The following is a 27,298-nucleotide window of genomic DNA, read 5'->3' as shown; positions in this document are numbered from 1 at the left end:
AAAACAGACTTTTGCATTTTGCATTTACATATTTATGCAAACATATGTACACACACATATAAAACATAAGGTTATAAATTTGAGTGGGAGCCTTGGGCAGAGATGGAAGAAAAGAATTTGAAGGAGCTGGAGGGAGGTCGAGTAAGGAACAAAATGAAGTAATATTTTAATTACTTTTTTGTATGTCTGTCTGTGTATCTGCTTTTGTAGTTTTCCTATTGATATTGCTCTTGCTCAGGCTTTGTTTATGCAGCCATTTTTATGAAAGTCTGTTTCACCTCAGGTTTTCTGGAATTCTTGCTCTTAAAATCATTTAACCCTTCTCCCATGATGTTCATTGAGCTATAAATGGAGTCTTCATGAATCTCTGGCTCTTAAAAAATTTCAGACCATCCACTGATGATGCTCCTGAGAGACTTGGAGAAAGGGATATATTATAGATGTCCAATGTGTGTCTAAGCAAAACACAGTAATACACATTGTGCCCCTGGCTCATTTGTGAATTTTTCACATGCTCCTGACTAAAAAGAAAAAAGGCTCAAATGCTATAGCTGCACTGCTTTTCTTTAATGAAACTCAAGGCATGATCCATAATTGGCAACATAATGTAAGTGTATGAGCATAATTTTACAGAACTTTTGGGAATCCTCCTACTTCCAAATCACAAAAATCAAGCCTTAAAGACCTGAATTCCAAAGAAAATATGTAGTATGGTTTGAAGATAAGTGGCTTATCCATTCTCTAAACCACTTTTGACTGTAGGTAAAAACTGCCTTAAAATATAATGAAAAAAAATGAATGAAACAAATATACGTAATGACAATTCTTTCTTGAGGAGATCCATGGAGTTTCATTTGAACAGTGTTATTCTGTAGACTTTTGGTTCTCTGTGCTCTTTTCCAGATGCACAAACAGCTAGTGTTCAGCTACCTATGATACTCTGCCCACATACCAGTCCTAGGCAGTTAGGGAGCAAGGCTGCTCTGGCAGAATGTGTAAAAAGGAAGTAGTTCTGATACGGTACAACAGAAGCACAGAAGCCATAACCTAATGTGAAGTGTTGCCATTGATATGCAGAACCTCTCATAGATTTCTTAAATTTGTGAGTTTAATTTGGAGTCCTTGTGCTATTAGGACAATAGAAAAGGTTTACTGGTGGGAAAGGGAAATAAATGTTTTAAGGGAGGCAGGTGATGCAAAGCATAAAATGAAAGTAATGAGCTAATGTTTTACTGAGGAAAGGGACAGAAAGAAAGAGAAGAACACTGGGTGGCAAAGAAGAAAGTAGCACTAAGGATTTTGAAAAAAACATGAGGAAGTATAATATTTTATAATATCTAGCTTTTCTATATTTTATTTTCATATAAAAATTTAGTTGGAGATACCCTACACAAAATTTGCCATATAAAAAGTACAACACTAAGTGTGGGATATGTCCACTGAAGTTGTTGGTCATGGGAATCTTAGATACTTTCCAACAATACAGATTATTGCCATAATTCTCCATTACCCTTTAGAGCTAGATGGCCTCTGAAAAAGCTATAAACTTTCATCAAAGGAATATAAAGAAATAAAGCCAAGTATTTACCAGAATGCTTCCTCCTTAATGTCTAGATTTAATTGTAATGTATTTAATCAGTTGAGTAAAATATGACATGGAGTCTTTTATCCAATAATGAGCTATTTAAGCTACAATAACAATTGCCAAGGCAGGTGCCTAAAGATACCATAGTGACATGAATGCTTAGTGGGTATCTACCTAATTTCTTCTTCAAATTAAGGATACTTCATGATAGGAAGCACATGACTGCCATCATAAATCTGGTCAGGAAGTTATGGCTGGTTGGCTGATTAGTCCTGGTGGGAATCTATACCTATTATTTTCATAAATGGACACAGTGTCAAACTATCCTCTAACTTTTTCTCTTTATGTACTCTTAAAGCTCATCAGATAAGTTACTTGTACTTCCTTCCCTTTATTAAAATTTACCTAGGTAGATATATTATGTCTAAAATTTTCAGTTTTCCTATAACACTAAATGCACTGTTATTCATCTTCATAGACAGAAGATCACTTACATTTTGTGTGTTGTAAATAAGGGTATAAACAATATACCAAAGCTAAACTTGTTGTTTCCATTTAAAAGAAAACTATTCACAAAACCATTTGGTGTACATTATTTTTATACTTTCATTTGGGAAATTGATATCTGAAGATGAATGCATACAAATTCTCAATTGTAACATAGTAAAATAATAATACTTATTGTTTTACTAATTAATTTGTCATTAATTCTTTCATTTCCTAAAATATTAAATATACTAATAAATGGAATGTTGATAGAGTTTTACTTTATTAAGTGTTGTTAAATTAAATTATATTTGGTCTAAAATTGACCCAAACATAGCAAATTGTGTCTTAAATTAATGTATTTTTAGTACATTTTAATTACTTGAGTACACATTCATGTGGCTCTCACTTGTGGGACAGTACCAAGTTTTGGTTCAGAATTGATTACTTTCCCTGTTTAATAAAACTCTAAAATACTGAATGAATAAAAAATTATTTTAACCATCCTCTGAGTCATTTCTCTCATATATAAATCTAGGAGAATGGCATTTAGTCTAGTTTTCCTGTGAGTATGGAATGAGACAGTTCATTAAAATCTCCAAGATTCAACATAACTAAAAGATAATCATGTTAAGTATTATTAGGAGGTCAGGTACTAAATCTCCTAAAACAAGGATTAATTTCAAACTTCTATCAATTTTTATTATTTTTTAATTATTAAAGGTAAAATAAAGAACATGCGGATGTTCCAGTGTAGATGTGAGTGCTCCGATGATAAAGGTGTCAGATTCCTCTGGTGCTGGAGTTCCAGAGATTTGTAAACTCACAAACTGAATTCTGGGAACAGATCTGCCTGTTCTGTAAGGGCAGTGTACATTGTTAACTGCTAAGGTGTATCTCTAATCTCCAAACACATTATTTAATATGTTGTATTATGATTCAGTATTCTCCAATTCTTTTAAGACACCAAGACTCTCCTCTTCATTTTTAAGAGAAGGGTATCTTGCAGAGCTTAAAGAGCACAAATGAAATACATATATGCCTGCAAAAAAATGGAAAACCATAGGAAAAATTCAATGAAATAAAGGATATTGAGACTGACTCATGAAAATGCCAGTTGTCAGTAGAGAAAAAAGAGATTTAGCTATTCAGATTGGAGATTAGAGAAATCATTCTTCAAACATAGAAATAAGAATCATAAAGAACTAAAGTGGAAAGGAAGCCTTGACACATTTGAGGAACAATAAGTGTTACAAATTTTGCAATAAAATTAGAATAGCTATATATAATAAAATTGCTGATTGGGTGAGTATAGTAGAACCTATGGATTGCAAAATATGATAGAGTAACAAGAAAGGTGGTATTGAGGCTTATATTTTTCTAAACTTCCTTTAATAAGTGTACTTTAAATGCTTCTAGTCCATCACTTATCAGAGGTAGTGAAAAGGAAAGGTTAACATGGCAAGGAAGAATATGGACCTGTTTAGAAATATATCTTTGGAGTGAATTCAGTCTATATTGTAAGGATATCAACAGTGCAGTTCATGTAATTCAGCAGTGGTAGCTTGATCTACTCGTAAACACCCTTTATGAGTCAACAATAACACATTGATCCAGAAGAAACCATGAGACTCTGCCAATTGGCCCAAGTCCACAGAAGTTTCAGGAAGCCCTTCTCACAATACCAGACATTATTTAATGCATTTTTCCTCTATGAAGTCACAGCAAATTGACAAAGTACACTAATACCATAGCCGTCAACGTCTTCCACTGTCTGATGGGTAATATACCCTTTCCAAACATCACGTGTTCTCTCAAGTGTCTGCTCTAGCAGAACATTACATGACTTTTTTTCAGGCTACTTCCAGAAAAACACCACTTGTCTATTCTCAAAAAAACATCCTCCCATGTGTCTGCTTTATCAAAAACATCCTCTCATGAGACAGTTTCCAGAAGAACATCACATGACACAGCTGAATCGCCAAAGAAATAAAAAATTTCCAGAGAGCTAAGCCAATTTTAGAGAATAATTATTGTTATTAACTGTGTGCCAAGACTGACAAGGTAGGCCATAATTTCCATCTTGCTTAAGGACAGCAAGCTGAATAAATCAGTAAAAAAAAAAAAGCATAAACCCATTGCATTGAAAGAAGTATTTTAATTATACAGTCTGTATTAGTAAGAATCTATGATCAAGTGCCTAAGTTTTGATACTGAAAATGGAATAGAGGGTGAAGATGCAGAATCCAGATAACTGAGCATAGAAAATACTTTGGTTTTTAATTAAAACGTGATTCATCTGTCTGTCAGTAGCCTGTCAGCTTATATATCCTAAAGAGGAGAACTAAACAACACAAAAGATAGATAATATTCAAAGCCCAAAATCAAACCAATTATAAAAAATGAGAGTTGTAGTATAGTTTACATTTGAAATCAAGCATCTGACAGCCATATATATATATGGCTATAAGAAAACTTTCACATATAAAATAATGAAATCCTGATAGGTTGTAAATTTGGAGTTATGCACTTAGATAAGGATAGGTGTTTACTTGTAGCATCTCATTCGTATCCTGGACAAATTCTTTTATTCACCATCACATATGATCTTTTCCTGAAGGGATAAATGTTAAAATACTCAATTGCTTTGTGATTCATGTAACTATTAATTTTGAGAACTGAGAAACATATTTATACTTTCAATTACTTTTAAAAAACATGTATTGTTGCTAAGAGTGAATTCATGAAGTTTAATTGCATAAACTATAATATGCTGTGACTCTAAAGCCTATTTTTGCAAATCCTTGGTCTTGCTATGTAGCTTATACTAGGAATAAAGTATACTATTCTTCTTTTTGCGTTCTGGACCCTAGACCATTCACTTGCACTGCCCTGCCCAAATTAAACTCTAAACTTAAGAGTTATTCAGTCATTATGCAGGATTAGTATATATATATATATGTAGTTTCTGTTTCTGTTTACACAATAAAAATATGTTCTAATGTTATTATTGTACAAATGCCAATGCTAATTTATATAAATGCCAAAGTTACCAGAAATGCAAAGCCCACGGAAATATGTCATTTGATATTTACTTTCATAAGATGGCAAGAAATCAATATAATATATAGCAATGACCCAATTATATCCTACATTGTCCTATTAATATTCTACTATCTCTCAGATTTTCAGGAGTGTGTTAGTTGTTCATCAATAATCACAGAAAAGTAAGCTAGTTATGAATATGCATTAGCTGAAATTAATCCAACAAGGAAATCCACAGCTGTTTAATGTATTAATACCAGAGAAGTTCAAGAGGTGTGTGAAGAGCCAACCCAGAAGCCAGTCAGAGTCCCATATGCCATCTCTGCAAGCCCGCTGGAGCTATCTCCATCTGGGCCCTCTGTGTGCCAAGTATGTCTCATAAGTGGTCACAGCAGTTAGGTTCTTCGCTCCAGATGAGAGAGAAAGGCACCAAAGGGAACCATTCTCCACCCTGCAATCAACAGGAAAATGCTGTGCCAAGTGAAATTGTAATTATGTAGACACTGATGTGTTAATGAGCTTTGAAATGTTTGGTTGGATAAGAGAAAAGTGTCTGAATTTGACTATAACAACTATGTATCTGGAAATGCAATACACATAATTAAATGAAGCTCAGCAGCACAGTATATTTGCCTCTGCACATTGGGCTAAATGTGTCAAAACACTGCACAGTTATCACTGAGCTTGCTTCAGCACTTATTTTATTAATATGTTTGTATGTAAGTCAATGAGTGCTTCAGAATATCATCAACTTCATGAAATTACCTAAGGGAAGCAATAGCACAATCACTTCCAGATGAAGTCCTTGGCAATAATCTTTGAAAAATAGATTTTTATGAACATGCATTTCAATTGATATACATTAAACACCAGTGGTACATGTCAGCTGAAATTCCTGCCTAAGTCTTTCTAGACATAATAGCCTTGTTCTCTCAAAGTATGTTTATAATTTAAATGAGTCAAATGACTGGACTTAAAGAAAGGTAAAATCTGGAAAAATAGTTAAAGAAAAATGAACTGGATGAAGTAGTCTTAGTTAGTACAATCCTTGCTGCTCAAACTTGAAGATCTGGATTTGGATGTTGTCTTAGGGGTTTACTGATACGAATAGACATCAGGACCAATAAAATTCTTATAATAACGACATTTAATTGAAACTGGCTTACAGGTTTAGATGTTCAGTCCATTATCTCAGTACAGGAACATGGAAGCATCCATGGTGCAGGAGGAGTTGAGAGTTCTACATCTTCATCTGGAGACTGCTAAGATAACACTGATTTCCTGGCAGGTAGAACAAGGGTGTTAAAGACCACACCACCAGCAACACACCCATTCCAACAAGGCTATACTTCCTAGTAGTGCCACTTCCTGGGATAAGCATATGCAAACCATCCCAGATGCCCAGTACTTAGGCAAAAGCAGAGTGTGGTGTCGTACACCTGTAATCAAGTTGGTAGACATACATGGAACTCTAGAGCCCTATTGCCAGCTAACCTTTACAAATGAACAAACCGGGTTAAGTGAGACATTTAATATTAAACCTAAGGTAGAATGTGATTGAAAATGACCCCGATGTTCACCTCTGGCATCCATATACTCACAAGTGCAGATGTATTAAAGCTCATAGACACATATCCATTTGAACACACACACACACACAAACACACACACATAAACACAAACACATACACACACATCTACACACACATACACATATATAACATACATACCAAAGCCAAATAAAGAGAAAGAGTATTCTTAACTTATACTAAATCTCAATTCACAGTCTCAGATGAAAACTCAGACTGTAGTGTTCTTGATATACCCTTGAGAAATAAAAGCCAACTCATTTCAACTGAGGCAATATATTTATTCCAAAGCCATAATTTATTCCAACATTAAGCTTCACTAATACTAGCATTATCTTGCATTTATTGATCTAGTAATCTAGGAGTTTACCGAGTCAAGCTTTCCAAGTGTAGGTTTTAGCAACACGCCTGGCTCCTGACCAAACCTCCAGTTGGAATAGGATGATTTTAGTTGATGGTTTATAGTACAAAAACAAAGCCATTGTCATTATTATTTTAAATGTTTATTGAGATTGATTAAATAGTTATTTTGCAACCCCTTAACTTTAATAATGTATGAGTTGCCTCAATGGAGTTTTTTGCTATTTATACCTCTATGTTTTCTATAAAGTAAGGGAATGATAGTAAAGATGCTGATGTTATAATCTATACTCTCACAATGACTAGAATGTATATAACTTTTTTTCTGTTAGATGATAAAATGTACTGTATATCTAGCAATTTGGCCCACTAAACTTTTATTTGGGAAGCTGAGATCCCTGTATTGTATCTCTTTAGCTGAAGTGAAAAATGACTCTCCCTAGTGAAAATGTGAACCATAGACTGGTAAGTTCAGAGTTATATTCACATAGATGCTTGCTGAAAGTATGGAAACAGAGCTTATAGCACCAAGATCATCTGAACAGGTTTTACTATGTACAGTCAGCCTCATTCAGATTCTTGAGCTCCATAGCATTTCTGTTTCTGCCATGGGCTACCTTTTGGTTCTTAACACAGTACATATGCCCTAACCAAAGGAAATTGCCATGAAACAGGCTTATTGCCAATTTTGAGGTGAGTGATACCAGGAGAGATATGACATTAAGAGTGCTTCCCAAATCAGTGATCCTCAAAACTAAATTCACATTAAAATTATGGTCTTTCTGGATCTGAATCAAGATAGCTAGATATATTGTAATTCTTCAGGAATATGTCTGTTTTCAGACAAGTTGAAGTACACAACTCAGATATTTAGCCCATATTTAAATTGAATGAGCATAGTCTGAGACAATGACATTGAAGACTATTAAACATAAAACTGGGGATTCCAAGTAATCTCCCTTAGTTTATATATGTTCAAGAATACTAAAATATATGCTTTCATGATTACTAATTTTGACTGAGGCAATATATTTTGTATGTACAGATTTACTTCATTTCTGAGGTGATACAAACAAAACAGGAATTGAGTTTTAGGCAAACAGTATTTTGGAACTCAGATAACTTACCAATTATTCAAATGTTGGTAGTAACCAATGTGATAGTATTGCCATGATTGCAGACAAAAGAGGCTACACAATAAAACTTGTTTGCCTTCCTTAGGAATTCAGTGAATATTATGTGAAACAATTAGAATAAATTGAAACCCATTCCTCTCTATATAAACCACTGTATAAACAGCAGAATTATTGTTATAAAAAGTTTAGCCATCAGTTTTGATGGTCATTTGGAGTAACTATTGATCAACATCAAAAAGTTTTAGGCAATAAATATGGAGCCTAATAGAAGGCAGGAATGTCTCATTATATCTTTGATTATCTGACTCTGGTTGGCAAGTTCTATCTCCATATTTGGCAGTCTTAGCCAAAATCTGGATTTTTAATTTTTTTTTATAGAAGAAAATTGCAAGTTCAAAATGAAGACTGCACTGAATTTGAAGTTCTGGGGTTTGGTTTATGAATATATCAAGTATTAAAACACTAGAAATGTAATAACTCTCTGTGACTTGGAATACTGATATTTTATTTGACCTATATTAGTGTGATGCCAAGTACCACCCTCGGCTTGGAGAGAGGTTCCTGAGAATGTGGTATTTGGGACCTAAGAAAGGATGACTCAAAACCAATAGTGGGTACAAGCTGACAGCTCTGTGTTCTACTGCTGGAGCTGGCTCTCCAGACAGCTGTGTAGATAGCTCAGCTCTTGAAGAAGAAAGTCCAATCTTTTATTTACATATCAGTTCAATCATTTACCTTGTTCCATTTTGAATATTCCATGAATCAGCATTTTATGTGCTTAGCTCCATCATTATTACAAAGAGACAGCAAGTACATTTTATTTTTAACAATTGACAAAAAATCTGCCTGCTTTTTGTTTTGTTTTTAATTATTTTATTTATTTACATTTCAAATGTTATCCCCTTTCCAGGTCCCACCTCCAGGACCCCCCCCCCATCCTATTCTTCCTCCCACCTACCTCCCATTGCCAGATTTATTTCCAGAATGGTTGTACCAGCTTGCAATTCCACCAGCAATGGAGGAATGATCTCCTACCTCTCCAGCATCTGCTGTCACTTCAGGTTTTTTTTTCTTTTTCTTTTTCTTATGCATTCTGATTGGTGTAAGGTGGAATCTTAGGGCTGTTTTGGTTTGCATGTCACTGATGACTAAGAATATTGAACATTTCTTTAAGTGCTTCCTAACCATTTAAGTTTCCTTGGTTGAAAATTCTCTGTTTAGCTATGTAGTCTGTTTTTAAATTGGGATATTTGATTTTCTGGAGTCTAACTTCTTGAGTTCTTTGCATATTTTGGATATCAACTCACTGCCCATCTTCTGAAGTTTATTTAGAATTCTTTCTTCAGCTGTTTGAGGTTCTTGTCATACAGAACTTCCATTTGCTTGGTTAGAATTACACCAAGGTATTTTATAGTATTTTATAGTATTTGTGACTATTGTGAAGGATGTTGTTTCCCTAATTTCTTTCTCACTTTAGAGCCCATTTGTCATTTGTATAAAGGAAGGCTACCGATTTGTTTGAGTTAATTTTATATCCAATCACTTTGTTGCAGTAGTTAATCAGCTGTGGGAGTACTCTGACAGAATCTATGGCATTGTGGGGTCTGGTTGGTTGATATTTTTGTTCTTCCTATGGAGTTGCAATCCCCTTCAGCCCCTTCAGTCCTTGAGTATGCTTTTTCTTTTTGTTCTAGAGCTTTCAGGTGTGCTGTTGTTAAGTTGCTAGTGTAGGATCTCTAATTTCTTTATGAAAGCACCCAGATCTAGTGTTCCCCTTAGCACTGCTTTCTATGTTCTCCACATGTTTGAATATGCTTTATCTTCATTTATATTGAATTATAGAAAGTCTTTAATTTCTTTCTATATTTCTTCAAGTTATCATTAAATAGAGATTTGTTCAGTTTTCATGAGTATGTGGGCTTTTTGCTGCTTTTGTTGTTATTGAGGTATGGATTCATTCCATGGAGATCTGATAGGATACGTGGGATTATTTTAATCTTCTTATATCTGTTAAGGCTTGTTTTGTATCCAATTATATGATCAGTTTTGGAAAAGGTACCATGAGGTGCTAAGAAGAAGGTATATTCTTTTGCTTTGGGATGAAATGTTCTATAGATATCTGTTAAATCCATTTGTTTCATACGTTTTGTTATTTTCACTGTGTCTCTGTTTGGTGTCTGTATCAATGACCTGTCTGTTGGTATGTATGGATTGTTGAAATATCCCACTATTATTGTGTGAAGGCCAATGTATTTTGAGCTTTAGTAAAATTTCTTTTATGAATGTGTGTACCCTTGAATTTGGGACATAGATATTCAGAGTTGAGGGTTCATCTTGGTGGATTTTTCCTTTGATGAGAATGAAGTGTCCTTCCTGATCTCACTTGACAAATTTTGGTTGGAAGCATATTTTATTGCATACTAGAATGGCTACTCCAGCTTGTTTCTTGGGACAATTTGTTTGGTAACATTTTTTCTAGCATCTTACTTTGAGGTGGTGTGTGTTTTCGGATGAAGCAAAATGCTGGATCTTCCTTGTGTATGCAGGTTTTTTTTCTTATGTCTTTTTATTGAATCCACTGATGTTGAGAGAGGTTAAAGACCAGTGATTCTTGGTTCCTCTTATTTTTGTTGTTAGAGGTTGTATTACGTATATGTGATTCCCTTCTTTTTGGTTTGTTTTGAGATGATTAATTTCTTGTGTTTTCTTGGATGTAGGTACCCTCCTTGTGTCAGAGGTTTACGTCCAGTATCCTCTGTGAAGTTGATTGGTAGAGAGATATTGTTAAGTTTGGATTTGTCATGTAATATCTCGGTTTCTCCATCTCTGATGACTGAGATTTTTGCTGGGTATAGTATCCTGGTTTGGCATTCATGTTCTTGTAGGTTCTGCATGATATCAATCCAAGATCTTCTGGCTTTTAAAGTCTGTTGAAAAGTCTTATGTAATTCTGATAGGTCTGTCTTTATATATTAGTTGACCTTTTTTTCTTTTCCCTTTCCACTTTTAATATTCTTTCTTTATTCTGTTCATTTAGTGCTTTGATTAATCTGTGATCAGCTGAGTTTTTTTTCTGGTTCAATCTATTTACTTTTTTATAGGTTTCTTGTATGTTTATGGCCATCTCCTTTAGGTTAGGGAAGATTTCTTCTATGATTTTGTTGAAGATGTTTTCTGGTCCTTTGACTGGGAGTCTTCACTCTCTTCTATTCCTATTATTCCTAGGTTTTCATTTTATTCTTGTGTCTTGAATTTTCTGAAGGTTTTGGGTTTGGAGCTTTTTACACTTTTAATTTTCTTTGACTTTTGTGTCGATATCTTCTATGGTACCTATACGTGAGATTCTCTCTTCTATCTCTTTTATTGTCCTGGTGATCTGTCTCCTGGGTTTTCCATCTGCAGGATTGCCTGCATTTGTAATTTCTTTATTGTTTTTATTTCCAATTTTAGGTTTTGGACCATTTTTTTTAAATCCTTCACCTGTTACATTGTGTTTTCTGATATTTATTTAAGGGGCTTATTCATTTTTTCTTTAAAGCCTTTTACCTGATATGATTTCCTGTATTTCTTTAAGTGAGTTATTTATATCATTTTTAAAGGTATGTATTATCTTCATGAGATGGATTTTTAGGTTAGCATCTTGCTTTTTAGATGTGTTAGGTTATACAGGGCTTACTTTGGTAGGAGAAGTGGGTTTTGATTATGTCAAATTACATTGGCTTTTGTTGCTTTTCCTCTCGTACTTTCTTCTTGTCATCTGATTATTTCTGGTGTTAACTCACATGGGTGTCTCTGACTAGAGGTTGGGAGGTAGAGGTCTATGATGTGGGTTACAACAGGGCTCCTTGGAGATGGGCTGTGTTGTTTCTGGTTAGGGGGGCCTCCTGTATCCCTGGTTAGAGAAGACCTCCTTTGTTCTTGGGTTATGGTAGTCCTCCTCTGACCTGGTTATGACAGACCTTCTGGGAGACTGGCATTGTCTGTCTCTGTAAGTTCAAACAGTAAACTTAGCTGGATGAGATTCTGTCCTAAGTTCACCACTCCTTACTTCCTTGCACTCCTTTTAAGCCATGAGCCTTCATGTTTCAGTATTCTTTTCCTTTTACTGACTTACTAGTACAGCCGTCTCTGTTCCTTTAGGTCTATAAAGCCATTCATACAATTAATATGGCATCATTATATTTTACCATGCAGGACTCAACAGTGTGCTTTGTGAGATCCAAATGAAAATTGAGAAATTATACATTCTTAAACTCATGTTTTCCGAGTTCCTTCCCACGGCCTTAAGCACTGTCCTGAAGGTCGTAACATTTACCATATTGCTAAGGACCATATTCTTGCCTCCCAAGAGTCATGTTTCTAATTATCATAGAGTCATTAGCCTTAACAGGATTAAGAGCATTCCCTGAAGGAGCAGCATAAAAATATGCACATAATTACACAAACAAGTCCCATGCTCACAGCAACTGTCAGTTCTAGGGGTGGGAAACCATGTCACATTGTCCCTTCTGTGGCCACGAAGGACTCCACAGTGTACTGTGTGAAATCCAAATGAAAAAATCTTTCCGCCTCCCTCTGATCCCCTCATCCATTTCTCTATCTCTCTTTAGAGCTAGTTTTGTTTAATATATATTCTAGATTACTTTGACTTTACTATTATTTAAAATTCAACTTTAAAATTTATGCTTTCTAAAAGATGTTATTTGTCCCTATGGATGGATGTTAATGCTACTGATAATCCTTTGTCATTGTTGCTGTTGTTTTACTATTTTTTTATATTCTTGTCTGATATATTACACCTTGATCAAAATCCCACACCTGTCTTCTCTCCCAAGCCTTCCTACACCCCCATACCTCCGCTATTCCTGGGATCCAACCCTCTCTTTTGCCTTTCCTCAGAAAAAAACAGACCTCCTGGGAACATCTAACAAATATACCATCACAGGCTGAAGTAAGATCAGGCATACATTCTTATATCAACAGGGTCCCATGAGTAGGCAAAAGTGTTAGGTATACCCCAAACCGCTACCACTTAACCCCACTTCCACTGTTGGAATTCTCACAAGAACACCAAGCTACTCAGCTATAACATGTCTGTAAAGAACCTAGGTTCTCTGATCTCTGGGAATTCCCCAGAATCAAGTTAAGTTGATTCTGTAGGTCCTATTCTCATGATGTTTTCCTGACCTTATTTGTTCCTAGGATTCTTTTCCTCAGGACTTTCTGAGCTATGCCTAATATTGGCAATGGAATTGTGAATCTTCTTCCTTCAGTTGCTAGATGAAATCTGTATGATCTCTTTAACGACAATTTTGCTATGTTCAGTTTCTATCACACTCTGTAGGCAGAAAAATTGTAAGTTACAGGTATTGTAGTAGACTAGATAATGTCCGGTTTTTTTAATTAATTTATAATTATTAACAAACATGTAATGTTTGTCTGCTTTATTTTTCATTTTATACTGTAATTTCCTGTGCATATTTTATAATCTCATAAACACTTAAAAATACTTTAAAAATTCACACACACAAACATACATACACATCGATCATATACATATATACATATATACATACATATATACACATGCATACACACAAACACATACACACACACATACACACATACACACACACACACACATATATATATATATATATATATATACTGTTGTATTTCAGACCATGTGGAAATCAAAATGTATTGTCTTGGTAAAATTTTATACCAACTTAAATAACAATGATCCTAAATCTCTGCTGCCTAGTCAAAAGTGGTTAAGTGTACATTAAAATATAGAATATAGCATTGATAAAAATAATATAACATGCATTTCCCCTTTGTATTATTATATTATGTGCATATGTAATTTTAATACATATATTATTAATCAGTGATCTAATTAATCCTTGTAAATACCTAATAAGACAAATTTCTGTTGGTTTTGGTGATGAGTGATAAGGAGATACCTAGGTTCAATTTTATTTTTTTATTAGATATTTTATTTACATTTCAGATGTTATTCCCTTTCCCCATTCTCCCCCGTCGAAACCCCTATCCTATCCCTCCTCCTCCTGCTTCTATGAAGATGTACACCCACTCACCCACCCACTCCCCCTCCCCGCTCTCAAATTCCTCCACATGGGGGGGCATCCAGTCTTCACAGGAACGAGTACCTTATCTCCCACCTATGTTAGCTGCCATAATGGGCATCATTAATAAATTTTTAAAAATGTGTTTCTAGAGATAAATAATTGTTCTTTGTATGTGCTACACTTTTACTAATTCAAATAAAATTCAGTAATATTATCACACTAAGAAAATTAGTATAGTATAGTCATAGTAAAATTTGTATAGGACACCTAATACAAACTACAAAGTCATTAAGTAATTGAAAATCAGAGATGTAACAACATACTGTCAAACTGCATATATAAAATATTTATAAAGTACAAACTCATAAAAATAAAAGAGCACATTACAATTAATTAAGGAATACAATTAATTAAGGAGTATTCTCTCCTTTATAATACTCAACAACGATGCTTAAATTAAATATTACTTTGTTCATAATTATTTTAGATATCTTAATTTTCTACCAACACCAAATAATATACATGTATTTTATGTCATTATTGTATGTTTTATATGTATAAATTATATACAGAGATTATATGTTGTTTATTATATTAAGCATAATTTGTGTATATATTGCCTGCATAACATTCATAATCCTGGTAATTATTAAAAATTATAACACACATAGGTTCATCAAAAATGATGCCAAATTACTGTTTAAACTTTTTATCTGTAATAACAATTATAGTAGTAAAATAGAGCTATTTTTTGTGAATTACTTACTGCACCAGGTATTTTACATACAGATTCTATAGAGTAAATATTATGCAGCAAGTGTTAATTTTAGCCTTTTAAGTGCTGTATATATTATGTTGCATCTGGTGAACCTACTTCATTGAGTGCGAATGACTAATGTCTTTCACTATCATCACCAGGAAAAGACATTCAGTCCTCCTTTAGCAATTATTTATTTTACTCTCCCCAGAAGAAAGAAATTTGCTCTTTTATTTTTATGAGTTTGTACTTTATAAATATTTTATATATGCAGTTTGACAGTATGTTGTTATATCTCTGATTTTCAATTACTTAATGACTTTGTAGTTTGTCCACATTTAAAAAATGTATAAATACTTGATTATCTTATGGTTATATAATATATTGCCTAATGGAAATAGCAATTTTGTCATCCTTAGTTTATTTGCTGACACTGAAATTACTTAAACAACTTCATTGTATATAATGTTACTTTTGTGTAAACTTTTTCCATACCTATTTGAATGTCTTGTGGGAATACCTTTATGTGGTTCTGTGTTTTGAGACACTATAAACTTGCTTTCCACAGAAAATGCTACTAGCTTTGCATAAAGTAACTATGTAGATCCTTCATTGTCTCCATAGTCTCAAAAATATTATCTCATTTTATAATTTAATTCTTAACTAGAGGATTTAAAAAACCACATCATTACAACTTTGATTCATGTTTTCTATTCTTGCAATGTAAAAATGTTCTTTGGAGAACTATTCAATTTTTTCCCCTACAGATATGTTTGTGTTTTTTTTTTTGTCATTTATATGCCTTCTTTTATAATGGACAAACTTTTTACTGGATTTTAGCAGTTATCTAAGTAACAGTGTTAAATCTAAGAGTGAAGGTTTGAATGGATTTCCTTAAGTCATTTAACCAGTAAGTAGCTGACCTAGGATTCCCATTTATAATAATTCAGGAACAAAATTAGAGTCAGTTAGACATGTGCTATGAGACTTGATAACTGTGCATGGGATTCTTCTTATACATTTATGTCTTTGAATAACACACCTTCTCTGCGTGTGACTTTCTGGAGACATTTAAATCCCACATTTCAAAACATACTTGTAAAAATAGGATAACAAAAAAGTATGGCACATTAAGCACATTAAATTCTATCACTCAAGAATCAAGTAACACTATTTGTACTTCAGATTGTGACAATGCAAGTTTATTTTAAAAACTCATATGAAATATTTAACATTGTACCTAAAGTAGTTTATTCCACTGAAATCATTAGTTCTAAAGGAAGGAGTTTTTTTTTTCCTCTATCATTTTCCTCTGGGAATTGGCTAGCTTAATATCAAATTATCTAGGCAAATGGATAGTTTACATTTAATAAATATAATTTAGCAGTTATATATATGACCACTAGAATATAAGTTCTTTGAGGCCAATACTTAGCATACCATTTTATATTCAGCACTTAACTTAATGCCTGACAAATTTATAATGGACAAACTCTTTTAAATACATGCACATTATCACTTTCTAACCATTATGATGATATTAGATCTAACTTTGCCATTATCATAGTAGATAAAAAGAAACCGAGGTAATCATACATACAAAAACACAAACATGTTTCAAACACCTTTTTCTGACTTTCCAAAAAACTGTAGTTTTGTAGAAAGAATTAAATACTGACCATAGAATGCTCATAATTTTTTTCTAGGTGAAGAAGAAAATAAAATATCTCTTTAAGTGCTAAGCTTTGTTTTCAAGGACTTACATTCCTCACTCTCTGACAGCGACAGTTAGAGGACACATAGCTATCACATAAAGGACATATACCCCCTCTCTGGTAAGTAATTTTGCACATTTATACTTACATTTAAAAAATAGCACATAGCTTTTGGATATTATGTGACATATGTATTAACTTAAAAACTGAATATTTAAAGGGACTCCATAAGGCTGGTAACAGATACTGTTAAAGAATTTCACTAATTTCATAGATTACCTTAGTAGAAAATTTTAAGAATTATTGATTGGACTATCTTGGAGATGTTGTTGTGGTGGGGAAGTTTCATATTTCTTTGTTTGAATCTGCAATGCCTTTTCTTGTAAGAGCTGGTCACAAGGGCATTGTCAATGATACCCTTTTCCATTGTTGCCATCTTTTGTTTGTGAATTTGGAGAAGTTACTCAGTATCTATAAATCTTAGATTCTCCTCATTTATAAAGAAGACAGGAGGGTTTGCCATGTAAGAAATTAATCATCATAAGTCACTTTTGAAAATTCCTCACATGCCTAATTGCAATAACCAGCAAAACACCATTAATAATAGGCACACCTTATATGACCATAGATAGTTTCTCATTGCCAGTGGGTATTACTTATACTCACTGACTAATGTGTTAGAGAAATGCTTTTTTATAATCAAGGAGAATAACAGGGAAAAAACACTAAAGTAGGAATGATGTGTCACACAATGTAATAATAGAGGATCATGGTCAGTGAGACACTAAAGAAAAAAGATAAGTATCAGACAGACGTCGACAAACAGATGTGTGTTTATGCTTCATGCTTGCAGTCAATTCCTAATGCTAAATTGACTTTTCTGTTTGTTCAATGGTTACTTGCTTTTGTTGTTAGATAAATAAAATGGAGAATGTCCATCTTCAGAGATGTTTTCATTTAGGTATTAAGCTTTAGAAAAATGATGATACCTGATAATGTTAATAGAACAATTTATTTCTAACCCTTGGTAAAAATATTAACCTCTAAAATAAAACTTAAGTAAGCACTGTTCTTTATATCAATCCTTGAAATAAATCATGTAAGCTAACACAGTTATTGAATGCTTTTAATTTTTTGTTGAGAATTAAAAGTAAATAAAAGTTAACAACACTATACTGATACATAAATTATTGTACTTGTATAAGGTGATTTTCTTTGTAGCTTTTTTTTCTTCAAATACTTTAACTGACTTCTAAATACAAGTAAACATGGAGAAATGAAAATAATTAATTAATATAAATTACTTTGACTAATTTATATTAAAGTTTAATATTTAGAAAATGTATGCACACCTACTGCTCAGAGATTAAGAAGCATGTGACAAATACTTTATTAAGTTGATGAAAAAAAAACCTGAATAAATAGGGAAGAGATTTGTTCTAAATATTATCAAATATTTGTGTAGTAAAATTAGGTCGATTTTACAATCTCTATTTCATAACATGTTCTACATATGGAGTAGTAGTTAAAAGATAACAGTTAGAAAATAAAATGGATCACATGCTCTCTGAACTATCAGTGTGAGGACAGGAATCACAGGGAAATAGAAGAGAAAGAAGATTGATGAGATGGTGTTTATATGTAAGGATGTGTTAGATATTCCCTATGATTGATGTTTCTGAGAGATAGAAAATCTGATTTGGAGATAAATAAGGTAGACAATCAAGGACAGGGGAAGGTGGAGGAGCAGGGTGAGAATGTAATCATTAGGAGGTTCAATATAATTTTAATATAAAATACTATCCTTCACACACTGAAATAGTTTTCTTATTTTATGTATATGAATATATGGCTGAAAGTGTACATGAACATTATTTGTGTAGAGTGCACATGGAAGTCATAAGAGAATATTAGTTATCTTGCAGATTAAGTTGCAGGCAGTTGTGAACTGCATGTGTGATGGGAATCAAGCCTGAGTGTTCTATAAGAGAAGCAAGTGCTCTTAAACACTGACCCATCTGTCAGGCATTGTAAGCCTTGTACCTGAGGCTTTCCGAGGAGATCTCTGGCTCAGCCAGTTGGATGGGTACAAGGTATGAGGGAAGTGGAAATGGCAAGCAGGGAGAGGGAATTGACTCCACTGCCTCACTGCTGCTGTTGCTGCTTCTGTTTCAATGCTGCTCTAGCTTCACTGAGCCGAGCCTGAGGAAGGCTGGTTAACCAGCAAGTGGACTACAGGGAGCTTCTGTCAGGGAAAGTTTCAGAACAGCTCTCTTCCCTAGCAGTGATACAACTCTTAGACGTTCTCGGAAGACAGAGTACTTCTCACAGACTTTTATTCTTTCTAGAAAGGATCTTATATACAATTTTGGTGTGGGTTGGGGTCTGGACAGTAGATGCTTAATATTGGCGTGATCTGAAATATTAGGAATGCCCCACCTACATGTGGAAGGGATTGGGGCATTGCCCCTACATGACTGTTGGCCACAAGTTTCTCTATGGTGGGCTGCGGCTACTTGATAGGGGCCTGATGCCGGGAGCAGGCAAAGCTCCTACCATCCTTTCAGGGTCCTGAGAGAGCCTTACCTCAACCATATCTTCTCATGGTCCACTGCCCTGCAAGCCACTGTCCTCAGCATTCTTAGTGACAAGAGAATATTGGAGAAGTGAGCAATGACATTTGGAAAGAGAAGCAAAACACTAATCATATAAAAGCAACATTAAAATGAAAACAAAGTCATAGATTTTAAGAATAGAGTAAAGGAGGCTCTTGACTGGAATTCTGAGTATTTTATATTTCTGGAATAAAATAAAGAGTGAGTGAGGAGTGATTGGAAAACAGAAATAAGAATCTATAACAGCTTCCCAGAGCACTGCAGTCTCAATGATTTGTGATTTTGAAGTTTCCTTACTCTCTGTTGAGCTCAAGCATCCTTATAGTTTCAATTGGCATTTTTGGTTTTGGTATCAGATTTTGTGGAAAAGATGAAGTATCAATGTAATCCATGCATGGGGTGAATGTTTATCTCTCAATCAGACTTTATAGTCTTAATCTCCAATATGATGGTTTCTGTAGATGGGATCACATAAAGTCAAGTGAGTGCTGCAGTCACAATGTAATTATTGTTTCCATAAGAAATGAACATATCACCTCTGGCCCCCTCCTACTTCTACAATTCAGAAGTTACATGAAACTTTATTTTCTGGTATATAAAAAGTGGATTTTCTCAGCTCCAGAAATTTGTTGATGTTGTTTGTTGTTTAAGCCATCCACTTCATGAAATTTGGTTACAACAGGTAAAATATTTAAGGCAGCACCTTGTACCGATAGGAAAAGTACTGCTAACCGATACTTAAAACATGTGAAGTCCTCTTCCTCTTTGTTTTTAGAAATAAGGAGTAACTGAGATTGCAAAGTAAAATTCAACTGGTTCGCAGAAAGTAGAGAGGAAAGCCAGAATGCCCCCTTTACAGATTTCAGGAACAATTGTCAGCCAACATAGATAGAGATGTGGGATAAAGTTGCTATTATGGATTGTTTCCCCCAGAGAGAAAAGCAGAAAGTCTCTTGTGGACTCAAAGAAAATGCTGGTTATACCTTATCAAACAACATTGAATTGCATAATTCTTGTTCTAGTGTCTGTATAATTTAGCACTTGCAAGCACTGCAGTTTGCAGCTAAAGATCTGGCTGTGGACACTGACAAAGTGTAGAGAAGTTGGTCAGTTTCTTCTGACAGCACATCATAAAATATAAGACAGATACATGAGTTGAAAAGTTGTTGCTTTTTTTTAATTTTTGAGATTTTAATATAACCACAATGTTTTCCTCTTCTATTTCCTCCCTTCAAATCCTTCCGTATACCCCTCAATATTCACCTTCAAATTTATGGCTTTTAGACTGATTGTTATAGTGCATGTCTGTGTGTCTACGTGTATATGTATATTCACAAGTATAAGCTGCTCAACCTGTACAATGTTACATGTTTTAAAGTATCTGAAGGGCTTTGTAACTCCAAAAGAAGAACAATATCAACTTACCAGACTACTCAGAGCTCCCAGAGACTGAACCACCAACCAAAGCATATACATGGAGGGATACATGGCTCCAGATACATACGTAGCATAGGACGGACTTATGTGTCATTAGTGGGAGGGGAGGCCCTTGGTCCTGTGGAGGCTTGAAGCCCCAGCATAAGAGGATGCTAGAGCAGTGAGGTGATTGGGTGAGTGGGTGGGAGAGCACCCTCATAGAGGCAAAGAAAAGGGTGGAGAAAGGGAATAGGATGAGAGGTTGTGGAGGGGAAACCTGGGAATGGGATATTATTTGAAATGTAAACAAATAAAATGATTAATAAAAAAAGAAAACGGAAAAACAAAAAGGGAGAAAGACCGAGAAAGAGAACATGTTGTATTCAAAAATTACACAGCAGACTAGTACTCTGGTACAGATGTGTGATGCAGATGTAAATGGCCACTCAGTAGAAAGGACTTTTTGGGCTTTATATGATAGGTACCTAGACATATTTGGCAAAGATACTTGTCATTTTCATGACAGAGTCTCTATTTATATAAGCATTGCAAAAGAGATTTCATACTTCAAATCCAAGCAACCTTTATGTTTTGATCTTGTTTTTGTTTGTTTGTTTGTTTGTTTGTTTTAAGTAAAATCCCTAAAGATTTGTATGTAGAAACAAGAGATGGAGTGAAAAAACTTATGAGCTAATGTCATTCACTCTTTACCAGACTCTATCTTTGCATATCAAAGTTTCTTTGTGCACTATGTGAAGGGAAAATTTTTGGTTTTATTGGAAACTCAGGTGTGTCCCATGATGCTTTTCTAGAAGCTGTCTTATGAGAGAATGTTTTGTTAAAACAGACATATGAGAGGATGCTTTCCTGAGGCAGACTCTTGGTAGGGCTCATGATGTGTGGAAGGAGTATAAATGGAACCCATAAACAGTGAGAGGTCACTCTGGCATTATGACATCCTACAGCATTTGGCTGGTCTGCACTGCCCATGCAATGCTTCACTGGTCTAGCTTTTTCTATAGTCTTCACATTGTAGAGAGAAACCTGCCAAAGAACTTCTAGGGGTAGTCTGGTTTATTTTGCCACTTCCACTGACTTGTACAGACTAAATGGAGTCTTACGATTTCTACTGGATCAAGCTACTGCTACTGATTTGTGATTGGTGTTTGGTATTGGACTAGACTGTCACTACTGATTTGTGTTTTGTGCTTGCTAATTGAACTAGGCTGTTGGTATCCTGACAATGAAGATTGGAATCACAGCAAAGGTCTACTTCTAAACAAGTCCACAACCTCCATTTTCTATAAACCTCTTTTTCCCCTACCCTAGGTTGTCTAGGTAGAAGGAAGGTTAAAATAATATAGAACCCTGAGTAAAGTAAGTTTAGAGAAAAATCTAAGCTGGTCATATGTGTGAATCACACATCAATAGGTGATTATTTTTGTTTGTATATATAAGGGATTTTTGACAATTTCAAATCTGTAATAATTGCCCTTTTCTACTCTACATTATCCTCTCTTTTTTCATCTTTAATTACTTTATTTGATTTATTTATTTTGAGGTTTTAAGGTAAGATGACATGTCACCCAGGCTGGCCTTGAATTCCTGACCTTCCTGCTTCCACACCCTGGGTCTAGGATTATAGATGCCTGTCATGACATCCAGCTAGTTACTTTTATTTTAAAAACAAACATCAATACATGCTTGTATGAAAATAAAATCATTTTTGGTAACAATTGCTACTAGCAAGTATTTCCAAATTATCCACTAAAAATAACTAAAATTCAAAATAATAATATTCATTATTGGGAACTTATCATTGTCCAGACACCTCAGCTTATAAAAGCCCATCGAGGAGGTATTATTAATATCTACATGTTCAAAATTGAGAACAGAGCCATGAAGTAATGTTACTTGCCCAATCTGCCCAGCAATCGAGTGTCAGAGGGATAGATTTGAACTCAAATTAGTTCAAATATTGCATTATTCTAGCCTGTTTTTCAATTATTGTCTGTAGCTATTGAAGAACAGTTTAATAAGAATCTTTTCAAAGGAGTTGCAGCCTTCAAGCTACTGTTCTACCAAAGGGCATATCTTTATGATAGTCATTTATAGCTTGCTAAGTTCTGAGAGGATCTTATGTTCTCTTTCTTCTGTCTCTACTTGCTTCCATGCAGCAAGAATGTACTGGACAGAGTTAGAAATGGCTCCTCCTATAGAATTTTATGGTTTAGATTAAACACAAAGTGCTAGATTCTTTAACGTAAACTCTTCATGAGTTTTCACTCTTGTGCCCCTCTTACCAAACAGAAACATGCCTTTCCCATAAGCCCACCCCTCTTATCAGGTACATTTCATGTATTTGGGCCGCATGGAATAAGTTAAAAGTAATCTCTTGTGTGAAATGAGGAGGACAGAGGGACTGGTATCTATGAATATACCCAGCTTATCAGTGGCTGGCTGCATTATAAGAGAAGAGTCCTTTTTCCAGAAACCACTTATACCCATATAGAAGTCGGATCTCACAAGCCCCTCCTTCAGCTCTGATGAACTGTTTCTAGACCCAGTCTTGTGTATGTTAGCAGAACCAATGAGTGCTCACAGCTCAAATGGTTGAATCTGCTCCAGAAGACAGCATTTTAGAGAACTCCTTTCCATAATCCTGCACTTAAATTCTTTTCTTGTCCTTTTCTATAATGTTCTTTGATTCACAGAGGGGACAAAAAGATGTTCTGCTTAGGAATGTGCAAACCAGTCATTTATTCTCGGCACACATATTTTAAATATTACTGTTAACTCAACAGCCAGTTTTTGACTGAATGTTAAAATTTTGGACATGCTGTCAAAATAATTTTGATTTGGTACCCCAGATACAATGCTTAAGGGAACTAAATAATTAAATATGCACAATCAATTTACTTAAAGTTAGGTCTTAATGAGCTTCTCAGAGGAATGTTTCTTTTAAAGACATTTTAATAAATGAAACCAATCAGAAGGAAGTAACATTTCAACTCAATCAGCATAGCTCCTCTAGCATTAAATCACTTTGAAAGACTCTCGTAACACTCATAACAGTACACATTAGCTATTGCGGTAAACTTCATACAAGTACCAGATTGTCATGTGGGGACTAGTTAACTGCCAGAGAGCTAGTAGGAGTCCTCAGGGAACAAATAATTTAAGTAAGTCCAGTTAATGCCTTTCCTTTAAGGCACTTATAATACAAACCAGTACTCTTTGGGTTTTAGTAGTAAAACACAGAGGTCCCTGAAAATGAGATGGAATTCATGTTTTATTTTTCTTGTTCTGTATTTTACACTTTTTCTTATTTTGGAATAACTTTAAAGATTTACAAGTCAGTTTGGCCAATCAATACAGTCCAATCTCAGAAACACAAGTATGTTGAAAACAAACAAACAAACAAACAAACAAACTCAGGAATGCATAATGTATTTCTTTTCAAAAACATTATATATATATATATATATATATATATATATATATATAATTGTTTGCAAAATTTTATAGCCCACACTGGACAGTTCATTAAAGCAAAGAGGTGAGGTTTATTTTTTTTGTAAGTACAATCTTTTTACTGATCTGGATGGAAATGTTTCACTAAATATATTAGCTCAGAGCTAGTACAATAAGGAAATGTAGACCTTTGATCTTCCAGTCAATATTGGCAATGGTCTGAATGTTCCTGTCACTAGAACATCCACTTACTGGGTCTTACCTTCCTGGTCCATGGTATTATTGGATACCTTTAGAAGATTTTTAATCCAGCAACATGGCTACTCTGGCAAGGGATCATCAAAGACAGAAGTCTGTGATCCAGCTGGAATGCAGATATTCCACACTCCTTTAATTCCTCTGGCTAGAATACAGAAACTCCTTAGTAAAGTAAAGTTAGTTCACAGAATGAAGCAAGCCATGTTTGAAAGTGATGACTAATTAAGGTGTAGACAGAGTGATAAATCAGTGAAAGATTGGACAGGATGAGTCAGAGATAGGATATGCCCTACTCTCACTAGGAGAGAAAGGAATGATAAGTGACCTAACAGAGAAGAGAGGGAGAGAGAGAGAGAGAGAGAGAGAGAGAGAGAGAGAGAGAGAGAGAGAGATTGATTTACTACGATTGTTTTGTAGAGACAAGTGCAGGTGAAGACAAAGATGCAGAGAGTTCTGATAAGCCAGAATTATTGAAGAGATTGCCAGAGTTTCTTTGAGACTGAGCAAAATTGAGAGATTGGTTTTTAATAAATCAATATATAACAACTAATTTTCATTTCTAACTCTGTGCAGATGTCATGTCATAATGAAGCTGAGACAAACTTTGAATTAAGACATGTACAGCCATAACAAGTTGCCAGCAATTAGCTATGTGCCATGATAATTAATAGCCATGTTTTGTTCCTGTTCCTTTGGCACATGTATTCAAGAAAACTGAAAACAAAATGAAAGTTACAGATGCAGTAGCTGTTCTTCACTGGATAATGAAATGTGGATGCTGCACAAAAAATTGTTCACCAAAATCTGGAAAGTGGACAAATGTCCTGTAGCAGAGATTCTCAAGCATACTTGAATTGTTACTAACATTTCTATCGCTATACAGAAGATAGTTAAAATGCACTATAACATCTTACAATATCATTAGGAAGTGAATATTTATAAATTTGTAATACTTTAGTTGTGTGTGTGTGTGTGTGTGTGTGTGTGTGTCTGTATACTCTTTGAATTCTGTTAAGCAGATTAAAGTTTTAGGGTGAGATACACAGGAAGACTTCAGTAAGGCTACACCTTGAATAATTGCAATGTAACTTTCAAAAAAATCAGTGACCTGTAAAAGCAACTAAATATAAGGGGCCTATCAGAGCACCATTAATTTTAGTATTCAGGCATTTCTGGCATATTATATAAAGCTTTTTAAACTAGAAGTTGACTTCTTACTTTCTGATTATTTTATATGTGGTGTCATTGATTCTATAACCTAGACATATTTATGAATAATATGTGTCAATGGTAATTGAAATCTACTTGTTATTTGACAATTCTAGAGTTATCTCCAAAACAAAATCTCCTCATCTCCCCCCAAGAAACGTGGAATTATGTGCTTTTGCTAAAGTATAATTGTCATAAACAAATAAAACAGATATAGTATTTGGGATATCATTAGCCTGGTCACTATTCTTTTTGAGCAAGAATTTTCTTTCCTTGGTATTATTTCCCTGTAGAGACAACTGCAACTCTCATATTCCACAGTTTGATCTTGAAAGGTTAATGAGTTGGAGCATCTAGGATTATACTATTTTGAGAATTCCTAGTGGAACTCAATTCAGGAGTGATTCTTGCTACAATCAAAAATACCTAAAATTTGTCCTGAATTGAGAAAAAATAGTTATCATCTGGATAAATACATTTCCCTTATTGTTGTTCTCAAGAATTTTGGTAATGTTCACCTTCATTTCTCCAGTTCCTTTCCAGTTCACCATATCTCTTTAAAGCAGGTGTGGTGGCAGAAAAGACAAACCTGATACTTAGGAAGGAGGTGAAGCAGTAAATTATATTTCCAGTTTGACTTTAATAAAAATAAAAGAATAATTTTATATGGTTATTGTATATTTGAAGAAAATAATTCAAATTAAATGCTGTTACATTGATAAATACTTAGTAAACTAAAAATGTCGTTGTTTTCTTCTCTGCTCCAACTGAGGTGTTATAGACAGGCAATTGTTTCTGAGGGAGGACTAAGTTCTCTTTAATTGCATAGCCCTCTGTACATTGACCAAGCTCCTGTGAATGATTTCAAACAATAAATATATAAGAAAAACAAACTGGAGTAGAAACTCATAAAAATTAAAAGAAAACTCAAATGTGAGTGGGAGTGAGTAGTACAGTTGAATCTGGGAGGAGGTAGAGGAAAGGAGTTAGGAGGAGTATGGGTTAAAAGTTTCAAAATTATAGTAGAGATTTCTTAAGGAAGTAATAAAATACAGTTTAAAATAAATTGTATTATTAATTTCTCACATTGATACTTGGATATGCAAGATGCCATTTTTTCACTTTCTAGATATTTGAGCTGAGGCAAAGAATGTGCGTACCTTCTTCATGTCTTATATTTCACCTAATCTATAGCTAACTCCACAGTGGTACATAAACTTGGATTCCATGGTTTTGTTAACTTTCTTGAGATTATTAACAGCTGATAATATCTATTGTACAAATAACAGGTCATCTTCAAAGCTGTCTAGCGGTTGTGACATCCACTTGAAGAATACTCCACTCTAGCAAGGGAAGGCTACCACATACCATAAAATTATTTCTTTTCCAATTGTTTTCTGTTCTATATTATTTCTACAACGTTAATTCTCTTCAGAATCTTTTCCCATGATTCATGTAAAAATTGGGAATACTGCAAATCAAAAGATGGTTGAAAACCAGCACTATTTTATACAGAGATCAGTGTTTAAAATTTCATAATGAAACTACTGAAAAAGAGAAA

This window comes from Grammomys surdaster, unplaced genomic scaffold, assembly GCF_004785775.1.
Source record: "Grammomys surdaster isolate TR1022 unplaced genomic scaffold, NIH_TR_1.0 170, whole genome shotgun sequence".
NCBI classification, from domain to species: Eukaryota; Metazoa; Chordata; class Mammalia; order Rodentia; family Muridae; genus Grammomys; species Grammomys surdaster.
The sequence above is the reverse complement of the archived record's forward strand: the minus strand, read 5'-3'. Positions refer to the sequence as shown.